Source organism: Diabrotica virgifera, chromosome 5 (genome assembly GCF_917563875.1).
Source record: "Diabrotica virgifera virgifera chromosome 5, PGI_DIABVI_V3a".
Classification (NCBI taxonomy): Eukaryota; Metazoa; Arthropoda; class Insecta; order Coleoptera; family Chrysomelidae; genus Diabrotica; species Diabrotica virgifera.
Genome location: NC_065447.1, coordinates 255,835,072 through 255,861,774, shown reverse-complemented (window position 1 = coordinate 255,861,774; position 26,703 = coordinate 255,835,072). Strand labels below are relative to the sequence as shown.

General features: G+C 33.1%; 1 protein-coding gene across 8 annotated transcripts in view; it reads right to left on the bottom strand.

The window, feature by feature from the left end:
• LOC114326119 (cadherin-87A) overlaps window positions 1–26,703 on the bottom strand; it is a 1,008,603-nt gene that overhangs the window by 332,568 nt on the left and 649,332 nt on the right. For all 8 annotated transcript variants that reach the window (XM_050651140.1, XM_050651141.1, XM_050651145.1 and 5 more), the window contains one exon: window positions 13,850–13,884. The gene's annotated coding sequence lies outside the window, so the exon portion shown is untranslated. The remainder of the gene's footprint in view (window positions 1–13,849; window positions 13,885–26,703) is intronic.

The window sequence follows — 26,703 nt, the reverse complement described above, 5'->3', positions numbered from 1 at the left end:
TTTACTACAAAAGCGATATTACGTAAACATACGATATACGTAATATCGCTTTTGTAGTAAAAATACTATAACAATAAAATACTGAAAACGTTGGTTTTTAATACTTCTACAAAATTTATTACAAAATAATGTCACTATTGATGTTTCGGCATAGTGCCTTTCACAAGTGATGTGTTTTTACTATACGTTTAATAATTAACTGAAGAGGTTGGGGAGGAGAGTTGTTTGTTTAAGTTGGCCTTTCAGAATTATATCTGTATTTTTTATTAATTTCCATACATTCCAATAAGGATAGCTTAAAGCCTTTATTTTGAATATGGAACATTTGAAATTGATCATTAAAAAATGCTTTTGACCTAGAAGATGAAGTGCGTGCGTAGAATCTGTTTTTCTATTAAAGAAAGCCCTTTTGTGTTCTTGTACAAGAATTCATCTGTACTCATTAGATATCTTTTAAAAACACCCTTTAATTATCTACGCTAATTTCTTTCGGTTATTTAAATGTCATCATAAACAATTCCAACCTTCTTTCGTTACATAAACATTGTTGACCTAGATCGTGAGGTGTAATTATACATACAGCCACTATAAACACTTTTCAGGGTCGACGCTGACTTTGCACTTTTAAATATATTTATACAACCAAAACATAATAAGGGAATCCTCATTACACATTCCACATTCGTCATTCTATTTTATTAGATGTAAGATTATTCACATTAAAAGATAGTGTCATCTACACTCCGCGAGACGACGTTACGTAGGTTGCTACCAGCTTGTACTCATGCGAGTATAATAAAACAACTTCAACAGTGAAACGACTATTAATCATTCCACCCCTCGGATAAGGGTTAACCACCCTTACCGGGAGAAGATAGCCCTAGTAATCCTGGACTATTATATTCTGCTATACGTTTGTTAAAGGTTATACCAGTTTGATCGATGTTTTTGGTCAGTCACCACATGTAACTTTTATACATGACTGTGTGAGTGTCAAACACAAGAGTGTTTGACCAGTGCATACTGCCAATTCTCACATACGCATGCCAAACATGGACCTTGACCAAGGCAAACATGGATAAAATAATGAAGAGACAAAGAGCCATGAAGAGAGCAATGTTAGGAGTTAAATTATCAGACAAAAAGCAAAACAACTGGGTAACAAATAAAACAAAAGTCAAAGACGCAGCCAGGCTAAAATGGAGCTTCGCAGGTCATGCCGCTAGACAAACGGACAATAGGTGGAATACCACGATACAACAATGGAGACCATGGACAGAAAAGAGCAAGAGGACGACCCCAGATGAGATGGGGAGACGACATTAAAAAGATAGGAGGAACGCACTGGAAACAGAAAGCACTAAACAGAAGCGAATGGAGGAAACTGCGGGAAGCCTATGTTAAAAATTGGACGAATTAAAGGGCAAAAGAAAAAGGAGAAGAAAGAAATGTGAGTGTCGTTTCTTTTAGTTCTTGTTGTTCTTAATATATTTGCTTAAGTTGTTGTTTGTCCTGAAAACTGGTGTGATTCCTTTATTTTTATGTGTTTGGCTAATTTAGTTGATATTTTGCCTGTATATACAGGGTGGTTCATCTTATTCGCCTCGGTCTCTGTACGGAAAACCACTTGATATTTTACAAAAATTTTTTCACAGAAATATACAGGGCCTTTAATACTACAATGTAAAAATAATGTAAATTATACAGGGTGCTCCAAAAAAGAGTGGTATATCAAAGTTTTATTTTTTCTTATGGAATGCCCTATATCTGATGACATTACTGAATTGACCTTAAAAAATAAGCTATACTTTCATAAGGGTTCCCTATACCTAAATACAGGGTGTTTTGATTTATTTCGATTTTTATGAAAATGTAAGGTTTTAGAAAAAAATAAATATCTACGAATCTAAGAATCAGTAACAAATTCTTTCTTGGATCTTAATAATAAACTATTTAGCATACTTAAACAGATGCTTACTTTAACAAAATTTCTTACAGGGTGGTCAAAATATGAGATTGTTCTATTAACAAATTGAAGCTGTAATAACTTACTTATTTTAAATAGAACACCCTGTATCTTACTAGTCTATCGCGTATAAAATTTACGTAGCTTTCAATTTATATTAGGGTTTCCTATACCTATCTTTACAGGGTGGTCAAAATATTAGATTGTTCTATTAACAAATTCAAGCTGTAATAACTTACTTATTTTAAATGGAACACCCTCTATCTTACTAATCTATTGCGTAGAAAATTTACTTAGCTTTAATTCTTATTACGGTTGCCTATACCTATCTCCCTTCTTTTCTTAAATATTTAAAGATTTCCTAATTTGTAAGCTTTAAAAATTAGAATTAAGTACCTATGTCGTGGTTATGTACAACACATCACCAACACCGGAAATATACTTAAATATCTTAGTCAAGATACTTTCCTTAATAAAATTCACATTTTTATCATTTAATCACACAGAGTGTTCTTATTTTAAATAACATACTCGATATTCTATTCTTTATAATGGAAGACATTTAAAATCTCTTCAATTCCATGTAAACATTCTCAATATAGATGTTATCCTGTAAATATATTTTTCCATGTTATTCTGTAAATACCCATTTTTACATATTTTTGTACAATAGGCTCGTTATCGTCATAGTAGCCATTGCATTTAATTGTTTGTAATTGCGATTCAAAGATTCAAACAAAAAGTGGTGTACAAATTAGGAAATCTTTAAATATTTAACAAATGAAGGGAGATAAGTATAGGAAACTCTAATAAGAATTGAAAGCTAAATCAATTTTCTACGCGACAGACTAGTAAGATACAGGGTGTTCCTTTTAAAATAAGTAAGTTATTACAGCTTGAATTTGTTAATAGAACAATCTAATATGTTGACCACCCTGTAAAAAGATAGGTATAGGAAACCCTAATACAAATTGAAAGCTAAGTATATTTTTTACGCGATAGACTAGTAAGATACAGGGTGTTCCATTTAAAATAAGTAAGTTATTACAGCTTGAATTTGTCAATCGAAAAATCTCATATTTTGACCACCCTGTAAGAAACTTTGTTGCAATAAGCATCTGCTTAAGTATTGTAAATAGTCAATTATTAAGCTCCAAGAAAGAATTTGTTACTGATTCTTAGATTCGTAGATATTTATTTTTTTCTAAAACCTTACATTTTTATAAAAATCGAAATAAATCAAAATACCGTGTATTTAGGTATAGGGAACCCTTATGAAAGTATAGCTTATTTTTCAAGGTCAATTCAATACTGTCATCAGATATAGGGCATTCCATAAGAAAAAATATAACTTTGATATGCCAGTCTTTTTTGGAGCACCCTGTATAATTCACATTATTTTTAGATTGTAGTATTAATGGCCCTGTATATTTCTGTGAAGAATTTTTTTTAAATATCAAGTGGTTTTCCGTACAGACACCGAGGCGAATAAGATGAACAAACCCTGTATATGTAATAGAGCAGAACGTGTGTAAAATTTTCTATTACATATAAAATGATTATTTTATATATATTTACATTTGATATTAGGTGGGTTTTCATGTTATTTTAATTATATAATTGAAACAAATGTAAATAAAAACAATAAAATCAAAATATACTTCGCATTATAAAAAAAAATTATATAATCCTCTTTATTTATTTATAAATTCCAAACGTTTCAGTTGTTTGTCATAACCAATATACAGGGAAAAATTGAAAAAAAAATAACAATCTACATTAGATAGCTGTATAAGTCAGCTGTAGAACCAATAGGATCTGAAATGATCTGAATGTTGGCAAACGCCGATGAAAGAAGAAAGCTGGAAGTGGTAGAAATAGACTATCTAAGAAGAGCGTGTCGGATAAAAAGACTTGATGAGATCCCAAATGAAGAAGAAGAAGAACAACAGGAAGGATTTACAATACCGTATATACTCGTATATACACTCACCGGCACAAAATTCCGCCACCCAAAATTTTTGATTGAAGTTTGACAATCTATGACTTTATTATTTGTGCTTTGATCTTCAAGATTCTTGCACCAGTTTATAGATACATGTATTGGTATCGTTTGGTATTATTCCAGTAACAAAAAAATTGCTTGCATGTCATTATACAGCGGTGAATGGAAGCGTTGGAATACTACTATGAAAGCGTTGTATTTTCAACTCACTTTAAAACATTCTGCGGAAAAATAGAATCGCTGATTTTGTTTCATAGTCCTGTCATATTACTCCGGAGGCATCACTAAAATTTTGTTTTTTAAATTATCTGAATATCTCTTTTCTTGTAAGAGCTGTACCATTTTTTGTAAAGAAAGACACTGATTCACTAATAAAATAGAGGTTTTTTTATTTTTTTTATTTATTTATTGTTTTTACATATGACCTGGCCTCTAGTGACTAATCCAGGTCGTTTTTTCCTGATGGGATTACAGATATTTTTTTAAATTTTTACATTTTTTACTAAACTACTAAATCTCTTTTTACAATTTATTAACTAATTTGCCATAATCTATTAATTACATTACAAACATTTACAAACAAATACATTTAACAAATTTAAGTAAACATAAAATATTTTTGGTACCATTAACTCCCTTCTAAGTTACAAAGACAGTCCTTCTATTTTCAGAAGAGAGTTTTTTTTAATTTAATGAATTATTTATTGATTTATTATTTTTATTTATTTATTTTATATTGAATTATTATTATTATAATTGTAAATATCTATTTTTGAATTTATATTTTATTTTATTTATTTTAAGTTTATCTTACTCAACTTCATCAGGGTTGGATTATTTGTTGTCTTCTTCTATTATTATAGATTTCTTGTTGTTTTTTAGATATAATTTCTGTTAGATTGTTTAATATTCCAAAATATTCTTCATTTTGTAATATATCTCTTATTTCAATTCTTTCTAATCTTCTTCTCATTTCTCTATGTTCTTCATTTTCTATAGTATTTTCACAATGTAACACTATATGTTCTGGTGTACCTAGTTCTCCACATTCACAATATGCATCATCTTTTAAGTTAAATCTTTCCAAATATGTTGGGTACGGTCCATGTCCTGTTAAAAAGTGTACTAAACCTTGTTTTGGATTAAAATAATTTGGAATGTTTTCTAATATTGGTATAAAATTGTATAAACGTCTAGATTTTGTTGAATTTTCCCATTCATTTTGTCTTTTTCTATTTATTATTTCTTTTAATTCTCTTTTATTTCTTATATCTAATCCTATTATTTGTATTATTTTTTCATATTTTTCTTTTTTTAGCCAATAATTACATGCTCTTTTTTGTGTTTCTAAATGCATTGGCATTACTCCAGTTAAAACTGTGAGTGCCTGTGTTGCAGTTGTTCCAAATGCTCCCGTCATTCTTACAAGAAATCCTCTCTGAGCTCTATTTAATTTTTCTGCATTTTTTTTATTTATTAATCTATGTGCCCATACACTTGAACCGTACCCTACAATTGATGCAAGTATTGTACTTAGGTATATTCTCATCTGTCGGAACGAAATTCTATATTCCTTCTTATAAAATAGAGGTTAGATTGATAAGATTAGAATGGCCCGCATGCAGCCCAGACCTCAATCCTATTGAGAATTTATGATATGAATTAAAAAAAGCTATTCGCCGTCATCCTAGGCCTCCATAAAATTTGGTACAGTTATGGCCCTGGTAGAGGAACATCGGGCTATTCCCCAGGCAAGGATAACACACCTTTATTCGATGCTAAACAGATTGCGAGCAGTCGTTGCTGCAAGAGGTGGACGTACTCGATATTGAATTGTTTTGTTTTGTTGTTAATTTTGTTTTGATTTGTTAATTTTAGTGCGTTTGCTATGTTTAATTAAATAAACCTTCAAAGCAGTGTTTTCATTCACAGCTCTTACAAGAAAAGAGATATTCGGATAATTCAAAAATCAAAACCTTAGTAATACCTCCACGATAATACGAAAGGAGTATGAAACAAAATCAGCCATCCAATTTTTCCACAGAATTTTTTAAAGTTAGGAGAAAAACAACGCTTTTATTCACCCCCGTATAATGCTATCTAAGCAAAAATTTTTTGTTACCGAAATAATAACAAACGACATCAATACATGTACCTACAAAATGATGCAAGAATCTTGAAAATCGGAGTACAAATAAGAAAGTTATAGATTGTCAAACTTAATCAAAAATTTTGGGTGGCGGAATTTTGTGCCGGTGAGTGTATAATATAATCCAAACAACTTTTATGGTACGTATATGTAAAGCGAGTAAAAGATGAACGATGGCCAAAGCAGGCCTTAAAGTATGTTGTATAAAATAGAAGAAGGAGAGGAAGACCAACATTAAAACGGAGAAGAGGAATCAGAGGAATAATGACAGATGAGGAGGAATGGACCAACCGAATCTCCTTGGTAGTATGTGGTCGGTCTCGAGGTACTCTGGATAGAGATACTAAATGGGAGGCAACCTTGTTAGGAGATATTTTATCCTCTCTGGATCCAGTTGATTAGATTCTCCAATTTTTCGCAACAAGGGCCACGCCTGCTTTCTTGATTTTTTTAAGTCACGGTTTTTGACAGTCTCTCTCTATGTTGGCGTCTAGCTGTATCGATGTTATGTAAGAGCTTGTCGGCTATTATTTCTCGATTACCACTTTCAAGAAACTACGCATATGAGTGTTTACATGTTACAGTCTATCTGGACAAATATTTCGAGCGATACTCCCTAGCGATGGTTTCCTTTGCAGCGCTTATTACTGTAACCACAAATCTCGTGTAATTTTGGTTAGTTGGTGAGATCCAGTTCAACTAGTTGTTTAAGGGAACTTCTTCCAGTTCACTTTTCTAAAATTCCGCCTAGTTCTAGGTCATCAGATTCTTTGGATTGATTTGCGAATGGTTATAAACACAAGACGAAGTTGAGTGTGTGGGAAGTCTGCAAGGACAGTTCTCACAGTTGTGACTTTGGCATATTTGATCTTCTTCTTCTTCTTCTTCTTTTATATAGGCAGTACTGCCTGTTTTTCTTCAACGGTGCCTTTCATTCTGCCCCTAAGTTGTCATTCCATTTTTCCTTGGGCGTCCTATACTTCTCCTGCCTAACGGTGACTTGTCCCTGGCTATTCTTACTATCCTTGATTCAGACATCCTGCTTATGTGCCCATTCCACTCTTCTTTTTTGTTCTTTACCCAGGTATTTATATTGTCTACCCCACATATGCGTCTGATTTCCTCACTTCTTACCCTATCCTGTAGTCCTTTTCCAGCAATCCTTCTTAAGATCTTCATTTCGTTGGTTTCCAGATGTCTTCGTGTTTTGCTTGTAGCCTTGTATCTGGTCTTGTTTCGGCCGTGTAAGTCATAACTGGCCTAATAACTGACTTATATATTCGGGCCTTTGTTTCCAATCTTAGGTGTTTGTTTTTCCAAATTGTGTCGTTTAGGCATCCGGCCGTTCTACTGGCTTTAATTATTTGGTCTTTTACCTCTTCTTCAATATTGTTGTCGGCTGATAGATTAATTCCCAGATATTTGAAAGTCATTACTTGTTGTATAATTATTGGTTCTTTGGCAATTACTAAGCTTTTTGTTTTTTGGGCCGATATTTTCATATTCATTTCTTTTGCGTTAATGTTGAACTCGTACAATAATCTTTGTAGGTCGTCTTCGCACTCTGCTACTAACACGGTGTCATCAGCGTAACAGAGTATTTTTATCTCTCTATTACCCATTTTGTACCCTCTTTTTTTCTTCACTTGTTTTATTATTGAATCCAATATTATGTTAGTAGAGGACTTGGTGAATCTCTTTGCCTGATTCCTGTGTTTGCTTCTATGGGTTCTGTTATTATTCCATTGACTTTAATTTCTATTTTGTTTCTTACATATATGTTTTCTATCAGTTTTATGATATCCAGTGTTAAATTTTTCTCATATGGTAGGTGTATCACATCTTTTAATTGGATTCTATCAAACGCTTTCTCTAGGTCTATGAAACAGAAAAATGCCGGTTTGTTATATTCTAATGATTTTTCCGCTATTTGCCTTATCACAAAAACTGCATCGTTTACTGCATATATGATCTTGAGCATCAAAAATTAGATGTCTTTTGCTCCTCGAATACTTCTTCATTTCGTAGTGGCTGTTGAGGTTACCGATGTACCTATATAGTAGGAGGTGGATGTGTCTTTGCCACTTCTGGTTTCTCTGTAGTGCCTGGGGATTTATATATGTTAACCACAGTCCACAGTAGTCTTTTCAATTTTACAGACCGCTTTATGTGTATTGTCATCCAATTCTCCACGCTCATAGCTTTGAGGTCTCCTGCTGTATTATCTCGCCACAGGAGTCGAGGGCATCCACGTGGTCTTATTCTAGAAGGGACTTACCCATGGGAACCGATACCAGCTTTACTGTCCTTTCGTCAGAAGGTCTTCTGAGTTGTCCTGTTCATCTGAGTCTTTTGGACTTCATTTCTTTTATTATGTTGGCATCTGGAAATAGTTCTTCGAGTTCTTTATTAGTTCTTCTTCTCTATCTTGTTTTGATGCACAGGTCCAAAGATCTTCCTTAGGATTTTTCTTTCCCAAAGACCTAGTTTCTCTTCGTTTGTCTTGTGGTACGGGTCGTACGATTGTTTTATATAGTTGTATCTTTGTTTGTCTTGTTAGTAGTTTCGGTTTTATGAGGTATTGAAGGGCATAAAGATATCTGTTGCCGGGTTGTATCCTATTGTTTATGTCTTGTGATCCGTTCAGTGGCGGCTCGTGATTTTTTCAATAGGGGAGGCTATACCTAACTGTAAATAATCTAGACAAATTTGCACCAGCAAAAAAAAATCGGCCAAAAAAATCTAATTTAAGGCCCCATTTTTTTGACCATTTTTTATTTACATTTTATAATATCATCATAATTCATAATTATGTCATAATATCATATCATTTTAAAAATAGTTAGTATAATTGTAAAAGTGTATTACCAAAGTTTGTGTCGTTTATTTGTTAATAATTCTATCTCTGTAAGTAGATATGCATATCAAAATAAATACAGATTTGAAGTTTTGCAGTCCATACAGGTTGAAGGTTTACATTGTTTAAGATACTCAACTGAATTTTTTTAATTCTAAAAGCGGCTTACTCTGCGAATGCAAAAACACGGTAAATTACCGATATTTTGTTTTGCATTACAGATATCGGAAAAAGTTATTTAAACAAGTTGTTCCAAATATTATTCTAATCCCACATACCAAATTTCATCACAAAATTCGTACTGTTAGTTTTTTCATTATTTGTAGTCAGGATCCTAAAATCCGCAGAGGAGGCTGCTGGCCGAAAAATCTCACTTGCCCGATCTCCGGGCAGCGTGTGCGTTAAGCGATGTGCAGCTCTAAGGAGACCGGGTCTCCTTAAACGCTGCTGGGCTACGCAGAGCATTAGCAAGTGAGATTTTCCGGCCAGCAGCCTCCTCTGCGATTTTAGGATCCCGACTACAAATAATGAAAAAACTAAAAGTGCGAATTTTGTGCTGAAATTTGGTATGTGGGGTTAGAATATTATTTGGAACAACTTGTTCAAATAACTTTTTGCGATATCTCTAACGCGAAGCAAAATAGCAAAGTAAACAAAACAGGGTAGCGTGTGAAAAAAAATTATCGGGAGGCTAAGCCTCCCTTGCCTCCTCTGACCAGCCGCCACTGGATCCGTTATTGTTTTCAGTTATTGTTGTTCCAAGATACTTAAATTTATTGACGCATTCAAAGTTAAAGTCATCGATGGTGATGTTATGTCCGATTCTATCTCTCTCATACCATTTCCTGGTATATAAATTATATTAACGGTATATAATATATTCACCCTTCATTTGTAAAACAAATTGCTATCTATATGGAGCATAATTTGGGGTAATGAAAGCATCTGGAAAACTCATAAAAACCAGAACTCTTACATAACCGCCAGCACATCCATCTTGGAGATTACTACTCGACGAATTGCCAGACACTTTGCTGCATGACGTAAGTGTTTCAAGTCGATGCATCTTAATTATACAGTAGTCCGTATTCACTTACACCATAAAACTCGGAGCTCATTAAATCCAGACGTTGGCGTCACATTGTGAAACAGACGTTTCGCTACTTCGTCAAAGAAGTCCCCGAGGGATGTGCCAAGGAACGAGATCGGGATGTAGATAGCTTTATGAGAGTGTAAAGGGTTTATATTTTGCACGTAATATCTTTATTATTCTTACGTTTAGCTATACATTAACAATGAGATCAAGGTTTAAACATTTATATAATTACTATATTTATTTAATGGAATTATAAAATAAAATTGGGAGAATAATATAGTAGACCAGGGCGGATCTGTTTTGAGGTGGATGTAAGAGGTGGCATTCGGATTTTTGCAGATAAAGTTAAGTGACAACTTCAATAATAATTATAATTGACTTAATTAACATTAATAAAAAAATTAAAATTAAAAATTTCGAAAAATCGATTTTTTTCTACTTTCTTTGCTATAACTTTAAAACGATTTATTTTGGAACAAAGTCGTACAGAAATAAAATAAAGATAATTAATTAATCACGAGTTTATGCCAATTTTGAACATCCATAGCATAACCAATTTTTGTATAACAAGCAAACAAAAAATTCAAAATATTCAGAAAAGCAAAGCGTACATTTTATTACTCCTTGAGATTTTTGGTATTACTAATAATTTTTAAGTTATTTTGAAAAAAAAAATGAATTTTTTCAAAATTAAAAAAAAGTGTTGATTTTAAAACCAATTTTGTTCAAAAATGTGCACATTGAACCAACGAAATTTATACATCATATAAAAAATACATAAGTAAAGTAAATTGTGAAGCGGTAACGATTCATTTAATTTGGAATGCTAATTAGGGGGTGATTTTCGCGATCTTTTTACCAAAAAATAAAAGAGACCAACAATATTTTGAGCGTAACTAACTTACTTTAAATGTTAGAAGTTTTTTTGAAAAACAAAATTAAACCTTTTTTTAAACACTTTAAAAAAGTTAAAATGAGTTTTCCCAGAAAAGTGCTCCGTTTTATGGATATTTCACGTTGAAATATTCGATTTGGAATTTGATGAATAAGAACCTACTTTTCATTAGCTATAACTCTGCTGCTACTGGGTCTACAGACTCCACGCATACACCATTTTTTTTACTCTCTTATCAGCTATATTTTTGCTAGGAATATTTTTTTCCATAAAATACTTACTTTTTGAGTTATTTGCGAAAAACCGCCCAAAAACATGTTTTTTTTTTTTGTTAAAAATGAACATACTCACTCGCAAATAACTCGAAAAGTATTGACTTAGTTGAAAAAACTCAATAGAACAAAAGTTTCTTAGAATAAGTTATTTTATCCAATTCCGAACTTATTTTGAATGTATATTTTTTCACCCCCGAGAAAATATTTTTCACACAGTATTTCCCAATTTTTGGAAAATGGAGGGGATGTAGAATTGTAAACTTTTTCTTATATAATAATAGACAATTTTAACTACCTATTCCCAAATTTTCATCCTTCCTTTATTTTTTTGGAGGTTTTCGGAAAACTGTGTGCTATTTGATCGGGCTAATAATCTGAAGTAGCATTGCCATGCCAGGTATTGTTATATAAATGAGTATATGTATAAACAGAACCTCAGGTGAAAAGGATTAATATTATAATAATTAGTATCTACTAAAGTAACGGCGTTATATCGCCGTTATGTCGAAATATTGTTAGATAGGTCCTTCATATTTATGGTTTATGTTTATCTTCATAGTTCGAGGATCGTTAAATAAAATATAATGTAGTTAAATTATAACGTTTTATTTTTATTTAATTACCTAAGGCCCAAAAGCCACATTATCCTAACAACCACAACCAACCTGCTTATCAACACAGTTTGAACTAAGACGTTTGAAAGTATCGAACCATCTAAGCTTTTTAGATTCTTTTTGGTTGTGATAATGAGTTGATTTTTTTTCTTGTAGAAAAAAAAAAAAGAATGTGTGTGTACTTTGTACGCACGTAAGAAGTTATACTTCTATTACATATTATGTGATTTTACCGAAATTGACATAATGTACTTTAAACAGTTTATTTATATTTTATTTAAATATTAAACTAATTTTAATACTTCTACATACTTTCCAAAAATTTTTATTAAGACAATACCAAAAATTTTAAAAAATAAAAGAATAAAACGCACACAAACACATTGAAAAATGCCACAAAGAAAAAATGATTTCTGAACGATAATAATTGTTGGCAAAAATTTTAAATACGCATTTTCTGAAAAAAAAATATATATAACAAATATACTTACAATCATAAAATGCATAAAAAAATAAAAACTTGCATCGGGATTCGAACCCGCGAATTTGGGGGCGCTTTGATTCGTAATCGAAGCCTAGACTCACTCATCCAATTACACATTATTTGTCATGTGGAAAATAGGGCAACTGAACGTTTTACTGTTTGACAGTTGTTCTGAATTTAATAAAATTATGTGGTTTGATTTTTGTGGAAGAAAATATTAAAATATAACAAAACAGTAAGAAAACAATATATTAGATGAAGATTGGTAGAACTTTTGTTGGTAATCAAATTAAGTATATAAATCAAAGCATTACATACCTACTAAATAAATAAATCTACGCCAAAAAATCATAATTTAAAAATAAAAATCGGACCTAATTTCGGATTTCTCTCTAAAATCCCCATTCTTGAGAAAATAAATTTATTCCAACCTAATCCAAATTTATAATTACAATATGATTATAATAAAAACTACTTGCCAAATTAGAATGAGTTTTCCTTGTCCAAAATAGTCCAAAAGTCAAAAAATATATATGAAAACTATTTAAAAAGGCAGTATAACTATTAACTAACTTTTGTTTGTTGTTTCTTTTCCCACAAATTTCAAAACGCAACAACCATAAATAATCAAACCACAGCTGTGCCACAGCCGCCATATTGAATAATTTTTGACATGTCATTTGAACATCCAATCAGAACAAAGTTATAATGCGACTGCGCCCAGATTGAAGGTTTTAATCATATTAAAATTCACCCTCATATCGCGCCTAAAGAAGTATAACTTCAAAAATACGCAATTAGGTACGGTGAGAATGTCCATGTACTGTTTTTCTTAGTACATGGAATTTTTCAATAGGTACATTAAGTCTGTTTAGAATGTTGATATTTGTCCTGTAAAAATCGTATTTTTTCTTATTTTTTGTGCTTTTGTTCATTTTTGGGTAACAAAAATAAAAAGTGCGATGTTTTTTAAATAATACATTCGAAAACTTTATATACTTATAAATAACGCTACAAGATATACTCGTATCGTTACTCGTCTATGCTTTTCATAAAAATCCCTCTCTCAAAGAGATCTCGTTCCGCCACGGCATCGTAGGGTTGAAACTTTTAAGATGTGGGATGTATTTCAAGTTGTGCGAATACTACAAAGACCAGCAGGGCTTGACTAATGAACACATGTTTGAGGTAAAAGTACATCTTAGATCTTGTCCTCATTTCTCCGGTCGTCCTTTTTCTTATGCTAGAGACATTTCTGGAAATTATGTATGCTGTGTAGTTTCTACATTATTCAGGATGCTTTTAGCAAGCGGAGTTATCATAATTTGTGAGCATATTCTAAGATAAGAAAAATGTTTTGCGAATGCAAAAAGATAAAACTAACTTGCACTAATATCTTTTTGCAATGGAAGTAGTGATTGGAAAGAAGATGTTCAGCGAAGACAAATTTTTGCTATTAAATATTTAATCAGAAAAAAAAACGAAAATCTGTATTAGAGATTACATACCTTTTGCATTCAGGATCTTTGGCAGTCGATTAAATCTGAAACAAGAATAATAGTTATATAGCCTAAGTTAAATACTTATATCTTATATATGGGTTTAAAAATATTTAAAAATAAAACATGGTATTTCTCTCTGTTTCTGTTTGAATTAATATATGCATTTCAATCATCGTCGGAACATCTTTAGATGTATAATTGCCTGTAGTTTTTCTTCTTCATCAGATACTATTTCAACCGTTTCCAACATTTCGCAAACACGCGAACTACGAAGAAGAATAAACCTAGCATGGACAGTCTATGGAAAACTCAAAGACATCTTTAAAAGCCATATACCAATTTCTTTAAAACGTAAAACATTTGACCAATGTGTGTTGACTTATGGTGCCGAAACTTTGACATTGACAGCTACAACTTCTAAAATGCTGCAAATAGCCCAGAGGAAAATGGAAAGGTCAACGCTGAGTATATCGCTTCGTGACCGAGTTAGAAATGAAGACTTAAGACGAAGAACAAGAGTTACCGATGTAATTTCCCGAATTGCCACCCTGAAATGGAACTGGGCCGGACACGTCGCTCGTTGAGTGGAGGCCGAGATTAGACAAAAGAAGTAGAGGAAGACCACCTACTCGATGGACTGACGATCTCAAGAAAATGTCTAGAAATTTGATGCAAATTGCTCAAAATAGAGCACAATGGACAAAACTGAGGGAGGCCTATGTAAGGAGCTGGAGGCCTGGACGCAAAGGGCTGGAGGATGATGGTGATGATAATTTCAATTGTTCAGGAGGAAGTTCGGCAATATCAATAGTATCAGTCTCGTGATCATGCAATATGCTTTAAGATTTTGGTCAGACCACTACACAGCTGTGAGAGTCTTTGATTTTTATGTTAATAACTATTTTTTCTTCATATAGACAGTTTTTATTGTCTAGTTACACACTTTTAGATCCTTCTTCTAAGTACCACTTTGGAATGTCTATAATGCTTTTTAATTAGTAGCTGAACCTATAAATTTCAGGGTTTCACGATATCAGGGCATTTCATAGTTTACTGCCGCGATGTCTGCTGATGTTAATTTAGGTTTTTTTAGTGAAAATCCATACGTTGGTAAGCTTTGAATTATTCTCTTAATTAATATTCTTCTTTTGTTAAAGGGTATTTTTGGCAAGCTAATTTCAACACACGTACTTGAAAAATCCTCACCACTGCTATCTTTCTGCCGCAAGCGGCCTTCTTATTGCATCCTGTACACTACCAAAAGAGTCTGTATCTATCTGTTCTGGTCGAGATACATAGGTCCCCTGACATGTTTTTTAGTCGAGTTCATTGACTAGTAATTTATTAGGACATTATTTTATTAATTAATTATTCAAGACTATTATCATTAAAGCGATATAAATACTTACATAGATACATGTATATTGTTTAATAAAGAAAATTATATTTATATTAAATTAAAGAATATACTTAATGCATTTTACGAACTAACACATTGTTTGTAATCATTATTACTCAATTTTCTATTACGAGTTATGTGTTATTTTTATTAAACCAAAAAGCTTTTTTAGGTTTAAAAGATTGTAGCCCAAAGCCTCCTGGAAAGATTTGTATAAGTAATATAAACATTATTTATAAATGCCATGTCCCATTTTTTATTGCTCCTGTAAAAAAATGTAATACGAGTATTAAGCTGATGATGATAAAAAGCATCAATCAGGTAAATATCTCCCTACTTCTATACAAATTTGCAATCTTCTCGGGCCTCAATTCGATCATTTTCAATTGTGCTCACTTCGTTCGCTCACCGGCAAAATAATAATAAACTTTCTCGGACTTTCCTAACGAGAAAAAGTTTTTAATACCTCGAAAAAGTCTTCCTGACGTTCAAATCAAAAAGCTGGCGAGAAAAACTCGGTATCGATTAAGAAGGAGTAATGAACTAACAGTTTATAGACAAATAAATTAAAAATCAACCGGGACCGTCAAAGTTTTGTTATTAATGGCTCATTTATCAAAGAATTTAATGCTGCAAAGAATGTTCCAGATGGAAAATTCGCTAATTAACGTTCAATTAAGAGTTTTTTCCCGTTACGGAATACGACACTTTGAGTTTGTCTTTTTTATCAAAACGATCCTTTATTAGGGTGTGAAAATTTGGGAAAAGGGATGTTATGCAAATAGAAAAAAAAATCTGAGATTTAAGCTCAACTCGTTTTATAGTTCATAAAATAAAAAATTTCAACTGAAAAATAAAAATGTTTTATAAATGTTGCTGTTTCAATGCTTTTTGACACTCTTCACTCCATGTTTACCTTCCTGCTTCTGTTAACTTTGTTGTAAGGTATTGGTAATATTGGCAAACCATTTGACAAATCGTCGGTAATATGTACATATACAGCGTGTCTACTTGAGTTGGAAACATATGGGAAACTTTTTTATTATTAATTTTACGAAAAAAAGTTATTCTTTATAAAAAGTTCTGCATGCCCCAAAACCTAAGATTCAATTATCAGATATCAAATTTTCTCAATATTATACGAGGTATGTCAAAAAATATGAATTTCGGCTAAGGGTAAAGTACCTTTATTTCTCTCAATATCGAAAATTCTTATGATAAAAAGTTGTTTGGAATTAAAAACTAAGATGAAATATGCAATTACATGCTTCTTATTGAAAAAAAAATATTTTTCTCAAATTTATGGATACCCAACATCGTTTTTAATTATTACAAATATCATAACTCGTTTATTATTCATTTTACGAAAAAAAGTTATTCTTCATAAAAAACTTTGCATGGTCTAAAATCTAAGACACAACCATGATATATCAACTTTTATTAATTTTATACGAGGTGTGTCAAAAAATATGAAATTCGCTCAATATTATAGCACCTTTATATTTCACAGTATTTCAATTAGAAGGATGTAATTGCATATTGACACATAGTTTTTAATTCTAAACAACTTTTTTAATAACCGTTTTCAATATTGTGAAAAATAAAGGTACTTTACTCTTGAGTGAAATTCATATTTTTTGACATAACTCGTATAAAATTAATAAAATGTCATATCTGTTGGTTGAATCTTCGGTCTTAGGACATACAGAGATTTTTATAAAGAATACCTTTTTTTCGTAAAAGTAATAATAAAAGAGTTATCGTATGTGTAATGAATAAAAACGAAGTTAGTATCAATCATCATCATTCTCTTTGCCTTATCCCTATGCGGGGTCGGCTTTCCTAATTGCATTTCTCCACACAATTCTGTCTTGGGTCATATCAATGTTAATCCCCTTTACCAACATGTCCTGCCTTATCGCCTCCCCCCAGGTCTTCTTTGGTCTTCCTCTCCTACTCCTTCCAGGAATCTGCACTTCAGCTATTCTTCGTATTGGGTGATTAACGTCTCGACGTTGAACATGACCGAACCATCTTAACCTATGCTCTCTCATTTTGGCATCAATTGGTGCCACACCTAGACTTCCCCTAATATACTCATTTCTAATTTTATCCTTCTTTGTCACTCCACTCATCCATCTAAGCATTCTCATTTCCGCCACATGCATTCGTTGTTCCTCTTTCTTTTTCACTGCCCAACATTCAGTTCCGTACATCATAGCCGGTCTTATGGCTGTTTTATAGAATTTTCCCTTCAGCTTCATTGGAATTTTTCTGTCACACAACACACCACTCGCTTCTTTCCACTTCATCCATCCAGCCCTAATTCTACTGCATGCATCTCCATCTATTTCTCCATTACTCTGTAATACCGATCCTAGGTACTTAAAACTATTGCTTTTCACAATCATTTCACCATCCAAAGATACCATTTTATTTGTAGTGGCTCCATCTTTAAATGAACATTCCAAATACTCTGTTTTTGTCCTACTAAGTTTTAAACCTTTTTCCTCCAGAGCTTGTCTCCACTGTTCCAGTTTTTGTTCTAAGTCTCTTTCACTATTTCCTACTAACACGACATCATCAGCATACATTAAGCACCATGGAATGATACCCTGTAGTTTCGCTGTTATCTGGTCCAAAACTAATGAGAATAGATACGGACTAAGCACAGAGCCTTGGTGCAATCCTACTTTCACATGAAATTTATCAGTCTCTCCCACACCTGTCCTAACACTAGTCGTTACTCCCTCATACATATCCCTCACAATCTTTACATATTCACCAGGGACTCCTTTCTTATTGAGTGCCCACCACAGAATCTCTCGAGGAACTCTATCATATGCTTTCTCAAGATCAATGAATACCATATGAGCGTTTGTTTCTTTACTCCTGTATTTTTCCATTAACTGCCTTATAATGAAAATTGCATCTGTTGTTGATCTACCCTGCATAAAGCCAAATTGATTCTCGGATATTTCGGTCTCTTCACGTATCCGTCTGTCAATTACTCTTTCCCATATTTTCATGGTGTGGCTAAGCAGTTTTATAGCCCTGTAGTTTGTACATTGTTGTATATCTCCCTTGTTTTTGTAAACAGGTACCAGTATACTGCTTCTCCATTCGTCTGGCATTTGTCCGACTTCCATAATTCTATTAAATAGACCTGCTAGCCACCTTGTTCCTGTCTCTCCCAATGCTCTCCATACTTCCCCAGGAATATCATCTGGTCCTACCGCTTTTCCTTTCTTTATTTTTTGAAGCGCTTGAGCCACTTCCTCGTTGGTTATTTTGGTGACCATTGCTGCTACTGTCTCCGTTGACTCTACAGGCTGTCTGTCAAATTCTTCATTTAATAAGCTGTCAAAGTACTTTCTCCATCTCTTTTTGACTTCCCTTTCGTGAACTAGTATTTTATTATTTTCATCACGGATACATCTAATCTGATTAAAATCTTTTGCTTTCCTTGCTCTCTGTTTGGCTATTTTATATATCTTCGTTTCGCCTTCCCTGGTATCAAGTTGATCATATAGGTTTGAATACGCTTCTGCTTTGGCTTTTGCTACTGCTACTTTCGCTTCCTTTTTCGCCACCATATAGTTTTGAAGATCTGTGTCGGATCTGGTTTCTTGCCACTTTTTATATAATTTTCTCTTCTCTTTTATTTTTCCTTGTACTTCGTTTGACCACCACCAAGTCTCTTTATCCTCAAACTTTTTTCCTGACGTTTTCCCAAGTATTTCAATAGCAGTCTCTCTAATACTACTGGCCATTTTTCTCCAAATTGTATTAGGGCTTCCTTTCATGTTCCAACATATTTTTTCTACTATTCTTCTCCTGAATAGACCTTCTTTCTCATCTTTCAGCAGCCACCATTTGATTTTTTGTGGTCCTCTCCGATATTTTTGTTTAGTTTCGCTTTTTACTTCGATGTCCAGAACAAGCAGCTTATGTTGTTGGCTTACTGTCTCACTCACTATTACCTTGCAGTCCTTGCATTCACGTATGTCTTCTTTCCGTATCATGAAGTAGTCTATTTGGGATTGATGTTGTCCACTTTTGTAGGTAATAAGTTGAGTTTCTCTCTTTTTAAAGAATGTGTTAACAATCGCCATATCCAATGCTGTTGCTAATTCAAGCATGTCATCTCCAGCTTCATTTCTAGTTCCAAAGCCTAATCCCCCATGTATTGTTTCATATCCTGTCTTGGTTTGGCCCACATGTGCATTGAAATCACCTCCTATTATAACTTTCTCCTCTGCTGGAATATCACTCAGTACGTCTCCTAATTGATCATAGAAAGCTCTTCTTTCATTCTCACCCAGACCTGTTTGGGGAGCATACACACAAACAACATTCAATACCTCTTTATCAATTACAAATTTCACTGACATCATTCTATCACTCGTTCTTACAACTTCTACTACGTTATCTTTCATTTCACTATCAGCAATTATACCAACTCCATTTCTAGTGTTACTACTCCCTACATACCACAATTTGTATCCTCCACTTGTATCAAGTTAGTATCAATAAATTTGAGAAAAATTTGGAAAATATTTTTTTCCAATTAGAAGCATGTAATTACATATTTGAGCTTGGTTTTTATTTCCAAACAACTTTTCATAATAAGAATTTTCGATATTGAGAGAAATAAAGGTACTTTACCCTTAGCCGAAATTCATATTTTTTGACATACCTCGTATAATATTGAGAAAATTTGATATCTGATAATTGAATCTTAGGTTTTGGGGCATGCAGAACTTTTTATAAAGAATAACTTTTTTTCGTAAAATTAATAATAAAAAAGTTTCCCATATGTTTCCAACTCAAGTAGACACGCTGTATATCCTTTTGACTATTTCTTTTGAAATAAGACACCTACCACACCAGAGTCACTTGCATCACACGCAAGATAAAAATGCATAGAAAAGTTATGAGCCGTTGTAAGAATATGTTTATGAAAAGCTTCAGCTAACTTAGGAATCCAAGTAATAGGTTGACCTTTCTTTCTGCCTTTCAAACAGTCTGAAATGGGACTGCAAATAGGAGCAAAATTAAAAATGTATAAACATTTTCAATTTCTTTGCAATCCGAAAATGCAGCAGCATTATACTCTAGTTAAATCGGACAGTGCAGGAAGAGACCGGTTTCGGGTATTTTTTTACCCTCATCAGTAGTCCCATATCATCTTCTCTCCAATTTAACCAGGTACCTTGCTTTGGGCCGTTCCGAATTGCAAAGAAAGAAATGCCGCGGATATCCTAGAGACATCTACCGAGAAACAAAATAAGTTTCAATCAAGTAGCACAGAAAACGACAATAAATATCGTTCCCATACCACCCGATTGACAACAGGTGGAACTTTCTCTGGTTACTACCCCCAGCGATTTTCAAAAAATATAAAACATACGGGTGCCGAGACGAAATTAAGATGAGGGAATTTTAAATAATTCACGTCCCATCTGCTTAGCGTGGTAAAAGTTCCAACGAGAAAGATTCCTTAATACTCCTACAAAAGAGTAAATGAATTAAAAATGTATAAACATTTTCAATTCCTTTGCAATCCAAAAATGCAACAGCATTATACTCTAGGCGAAAGTGACTTAATGAAGATGATAAAACAGAGAAAACTTGAATATCTGGGGCATATAATGAGAGGTAGCAGATACAGGATGCTGCAGTTAATACTCAATGGAAAGATCGACGGAAAAAGAGGAATTGGTCGAAAGAAATATTCATGGCTCCGAAACCTTCATCAATGGACTGGCTTATCAGCAGATCAATTGTTACATGCCGCACAAGATCGAGAACGATATCGGCAAATTGTTATGGAAGCTACCCACGCCTAAAAATTTGGGCACGGTACTTAAAGAAAAAGATTATACTCTAGTTAAACGTTAAAAATCTTTCTCGTTGGAACTTTTACCACGCTGAGCAGATGGGACGTGAAATATTTAAAATTCCCTCATCTTAATTTCGTCTCGGCACCCGTATGATTTATAATTTTTGAAAATCACGGGAGGTTGTAACCAGAGAAAGTTCCACCTGTTGTCAATCTGGTGGTATGGGAATGATATTTATTGTCGTTGTCTGTGCTACTTGCTTTTTGTAGGAGCAAAATTGTTTAAAAATCTACGGTAGTAACATATTAAGCCTAACAATCTACGGATCTGGGTTGTATTTGTTGTTACAGGGTATTTCAAAATAGATTAGACCTTACCAGGATCAGTTGTTAACACTTGACCATCCATTACAAATCTAAGGAATTGCAGTGAAGATCTGCAAAAACTGGCATTTATCAAAACTAACAGTGAGGTTTGCATGTTTCAAGCGTTTAAATAGAGATAAAGGCAAAAATACTGATGATATCTCCATTCTCCACTAGTCTGAATGACAGTTTTCCAGTTTTATTACACAATTAACCTCTCTGTAATGTCTTCATCTACGATATGACCAAAAAGTATAAACTCCTTGATGTAATATCCTGATAGGATCATTATCATCATCTTTATCGACCCTTCTGCGTTCAGAGTTGAACATAGGCCTCCCCTAACTTCTTCCAGATCTGTCGGCCTTAAGCTTCCTGCAGCTAATTTCCAGCGACTCTTTTGAGGTGTCTGCCCATCGTGCAGTTGGTACACCTCTGCTTCACCCAAGTCCAGGATCCTGGACTATAAAGAAATGTGGCTTGTTAACCTTTTAAACACTAATACTTGTTTGTTTTGCTGAATTTGTCAAAGATATACGAAATATTCCTCATTCATTTCTTCTTCTTTGAGTACCGTGCTCAAATTTTATTAGTGGGTAGCTTCCATGGCAATTTGACGATATCGTTCGCGATCTTGCGCGACATGTAACAACTCATCTGCTGATAAGCCAGTCCACTGGCGAAGGTATCGGAGCCATAAATAGTTCTTCCTAGCAATTCCTTCTTTTCCGTCGATCTTTCCGTTGAGTATTATCTGCAGTATCCAGTACCTGCTACCTATCATATGCCCAAGATATTGAAGTTTTTTGTCATCTTCATTAAGTCACCTTCGCCTTGACCTACTGTTTGAAATGCGTTGAACCCATATTCTACGATATGACCACACCTCGAAGGCTTCTAATTTGTTCATCATTAACACCACATCTCAAATAAAACAAGATTCGAAGACATAACAATATTGACACAACAATGGTTCATATAAGAAAAATCTGAGTACATCTTATTAGATGAAAAAAAAAATACGAAAAAATATATACGAAATTGCCGAAATTTTACACATGAAAATGACGATATAGCTTTCAGAAAATCTAAATTAGTCCCACAATGTTATAAATATGTCAATGATATTCATTCACAAAATTTAAAGAACTAACTTTTTAACAAGAAAAAAAGCGTCTACATATAAATCACATTAAGGCTAAGGCTCCACGGGCGAGAAATTGACGCTAGCAGTAGCAGTAAAATGAACTTAAGGTTCCGCGGAACTGAATAGGAATAGCCGAACTGTACCGACTACAGGACTTGTGCGTAGTCGGTTCAGTTCGGCTATTCCCATTCCGTTCCGCGGAACCTTAATTTCATTTTACTGCTACTGCTAGCGTCAATTTCTCGCCCGTGGAGCCGTAGCCTAAGAGTGTAAGCGCAAATATTTTACAGCTATCTATTTTTTCTGTCTTTACACGGCAAATTACGTGTAGTAAAATTCTCACTGGATAGTAAACATTACTTTGACAACGTCATCATTAACTTTAAAGAAATGTCTTTTGAATGTTATTGGATACTGTTACTTGTATAATGTCATTATTAATTCACTTAATTAATATGACAATTTTTTCACTATATATTCAGTGACTGTAATAATTTATTTATTGTACGACAAAAACTAATACTCAATAGAGAAAAGAGGAAAAGTGATTTTTTAATAATATATTGTTACTATGGAACACTTACAATTTTAAACATCTTTAACAACAAAATACAGTGGAACCTGGATATGTCGGATTAATCGGGCCGATCCGGGTTAACGAAAATCCAGCTTAGCCGGAGAATATGCTAAAAATTTGATAAAACACAGTATACTTACACATAAACTCCATTATAATTGCAAAAACATGAAATACATTTGCACAGTACATCTAAATTACGTACAGTTATTTCTTGGTAAAAAAACTCAGTCAAACTGAAAAAATGTTTGTTTTATCTGATGAAAATCGGTTCGGGTTAGCCGGATTTCCGGGTTATCGGAGGCCGGCTTATCGGGGTTCCACTGTACTTGGACTACAGAATATCTCTTGGTGTATTCTCTGCTTGAATCTTCCATAAATAATAAACAATAAATAACTTTTTATTAAGTTCACGTGTTAAATCAATTTATCAAATACACAATCAATATTATTATTTAATCAACAACTTCAAATATTCCCGATGCCATGTCAAATATTTGAAATTGTCACTGTCTTGTCACCATATTATACCCGACTCAGTGCGTTGTATGACAAAGATAGCGAATGTTCAATTTGGAAAATATCACCACGGACATGGTGTCCATTTTTTTCGAATCCTGAAAAAACTAATAAATATTTTAAAAAAAGGACATCGCACACATCTTATGGAAAATATATTGTCACTCAAATTCAATAAAATTTATACGATTAGATTCGTTTTAATATAACGATCAATTCTTATCATTGCGCCAACTCTTAATTATGATTAATTACGGCGCAAATTGCAATTAAAGTTTATCGAAATCACATTTTTGGAGTCCATAAAATGTTAGTTTACAATCATTATTCCTCTGAGTGCTATTCATAACAGCTTAAATCCCGCTGGGCCTAATCGGATTAGTGAAACTAATCCGCTGATTTATGGAGTACCGAAAATCTGGGTATTTTAAAATATTTTTTCTCTCTCTAACTTATGTACCTACCCATTTGATTTCAGATTTATTTATATAAATTTCTGCTCTTATTTTTAAAAATAGAGAGTTGGCGCAATGATAAGATTTGATCGTTAATTTAAAACGAATCTATTGGTATAAATTTTATTGAATTTGAGTGACATTATATTTTCCATAAGATGTGTGCGATGTCCACAGAATGAAAGACTAAATTATTATCGAGGGCCGAAAGTCCCTTAGAATAAATAAAAAGATTCTTTTAAGATATTTGAAATTAAAAATCACACTACATTTTATCTTATTTTTTCACCCCTGTAACTCATTAAAATAAACAATATAGAAGTTTTCAGGGACTTTCGGCACTCGGTAAGAACGTAATATTTGACTCCGCATTTAAATTTTTCAAAAATACTTAATAGTTTTCTCAGGATTCGAAAATAAATTAATCCCATTTAAATAGCATTGGAGCCGAAACTATGTACCGATCCCCTTAAAGAAAAATCAATAAAAGAAGTATATAATTTGAACTTTCGTTTAAATCTCCTTAGCTTGTAAATGGAAGATAAGTCTCTGTCTCCGTCGGAGTATAAAAAGGAAAGATATTGCGAAATATCACCTCTTCAGCTGTCTCAACGAGTTACCTCTGCACTAACATCACGGATGAGATCCATCACGACGTGGCGTGTCCATTTTTTTTACTCCACTGAATTCGTGTTGGATTACGTATAATAGAGGCTGATCTTATTTATCTTGGATACGGAGGTAAACACAATCTGAAAGCTTCTCAAATCTCCGGAGCAAAGATCGGGTATTTCCTTTCATAAGACCTGTCAAAAAATAAAAAATTCATTTTTTTTATCTTTTCAGTGTCAGTGTTTCCGTGATATTGGGTAACGTGAACGAGAATCACGGCCTTTCGGATAATAAAGATGAAATGGAATAAGTATACGGTTTCATGTTTTCTCCTTTCAAAGACTTTTTTTTATTTGATTTGGATATTGTTGGATAAAAAAAGATCAAAATAAAGTTGATTCCAATTAATACCTAATAATGATTTTCTATATTTATGCCAAAATGTGATTGCTTTACAAAATTATATCGAGAAAACAAGTAGACCAAATAAAAAAATATATACAGGGTGTTTCATTAACAATTGTCCATATCGTAACTGGAGAAACCTTAGCAAAAAAGACGAAGATTTAGCCCAAAACACCCTTACCGAGATACAGAGTGTTTTATTACAAAATGTTCTAAAATGATTATAGCCCATTGTTAAAGTGCCTTTTAATATTTTTTTGTTCAAACTTGACACACAGTTTACACATGTTTCAATGAGATTATTAGTCCGTTCTTTAACGGTAAAATATTGCAAAACCTCTAAATTTTAAAGAACCGCTTGGATTGACATGAAATTTGGCATACACATAGCTAACAAGTCAAAGAAAAAAAGTGATATTGTGCCGATATGTGCTTTGGCCCTGGGGGTGGTTTTCACCCCCTCTTGGGGGTGAAAAAAATATTCGTCCAAACAAAGTCAGGAAATGGATAAACTGGATAATTTTAAGCAGTGCTGTTTATGTAACAATATAGGTGCCGGTACGCAATGTTCCGGGGGGCCTGGGAAGTGTTCATAAGGGGGTCCGCCCAGGGGAAAACTTTTAAAATTTACCCTCAATAAGGGTGTTTTAAAGCTATTTGGGAACAAGGGATAAATTCAGGAATTTGTCTATAATTTTGTTGTTTTTGTATTTTTTGTCCCAAGAGGTGCCGGTACGGCGTACCGGCGCGTACCGTCACAAAAACAGCACTGATTTTAAGTAACTTTTGTTCTATAGAGTTTTTTCACTAAGTCAATACTTTTCGAGTTATTTGGCAGTGAATATGTTCATTTTTTCAACAAAATAACCACGCTTTTAGACGGTTTTTCGCAAATAACTCAAATAGTAAGTATTTTGTCGAAAAAACATTCTTAAAAAAAATATAGCCTGTAAAAAATTTAAAAAAAGGGTGTATACATCACGTCTTTACACCTAGTAGAAGCAGAGTTATAGCTAATGAAAAATAGGTTCATATTCGTCAAATTCCAAATGGAATACTTTAACGTGAAATAACCAAAAATGAAGCACATTTCGGGGAAAACTCATTACAACTTATTTAAAGTGTTTAAAAAAAGCTTCATTTTTGTTATATAAAAAAAATTTCTAGCATCAAAATTAAACAAGTTACGCTTAAAATAAAGTTAGTCCCTTTTGGTTTTGGTAAAAACATCGAGAAAAGCACCCCCTAATTAGTATCTTAAATCAACTTAATCGTTACGACTTCACAAGTTTCTTGACTCGTGTATATATTGTTTATATGCTTTGTAAGTTTCATCGGTTTAAAGTACTTATTATTGAAACGGCTGTAGTTAAAAGGGGTTGAACGAGTCACTGATCACGAATGTATGCCAATTTAGAAACACCAAATCCTAATCAATTTTTGTCTAACAGAAAAACAAAAAAATATATGATATTCAGAAAAGCAAATCTGACTTTTTTTGTTTTTCGAGATTTTTGGTAACTCTAACAATTTTT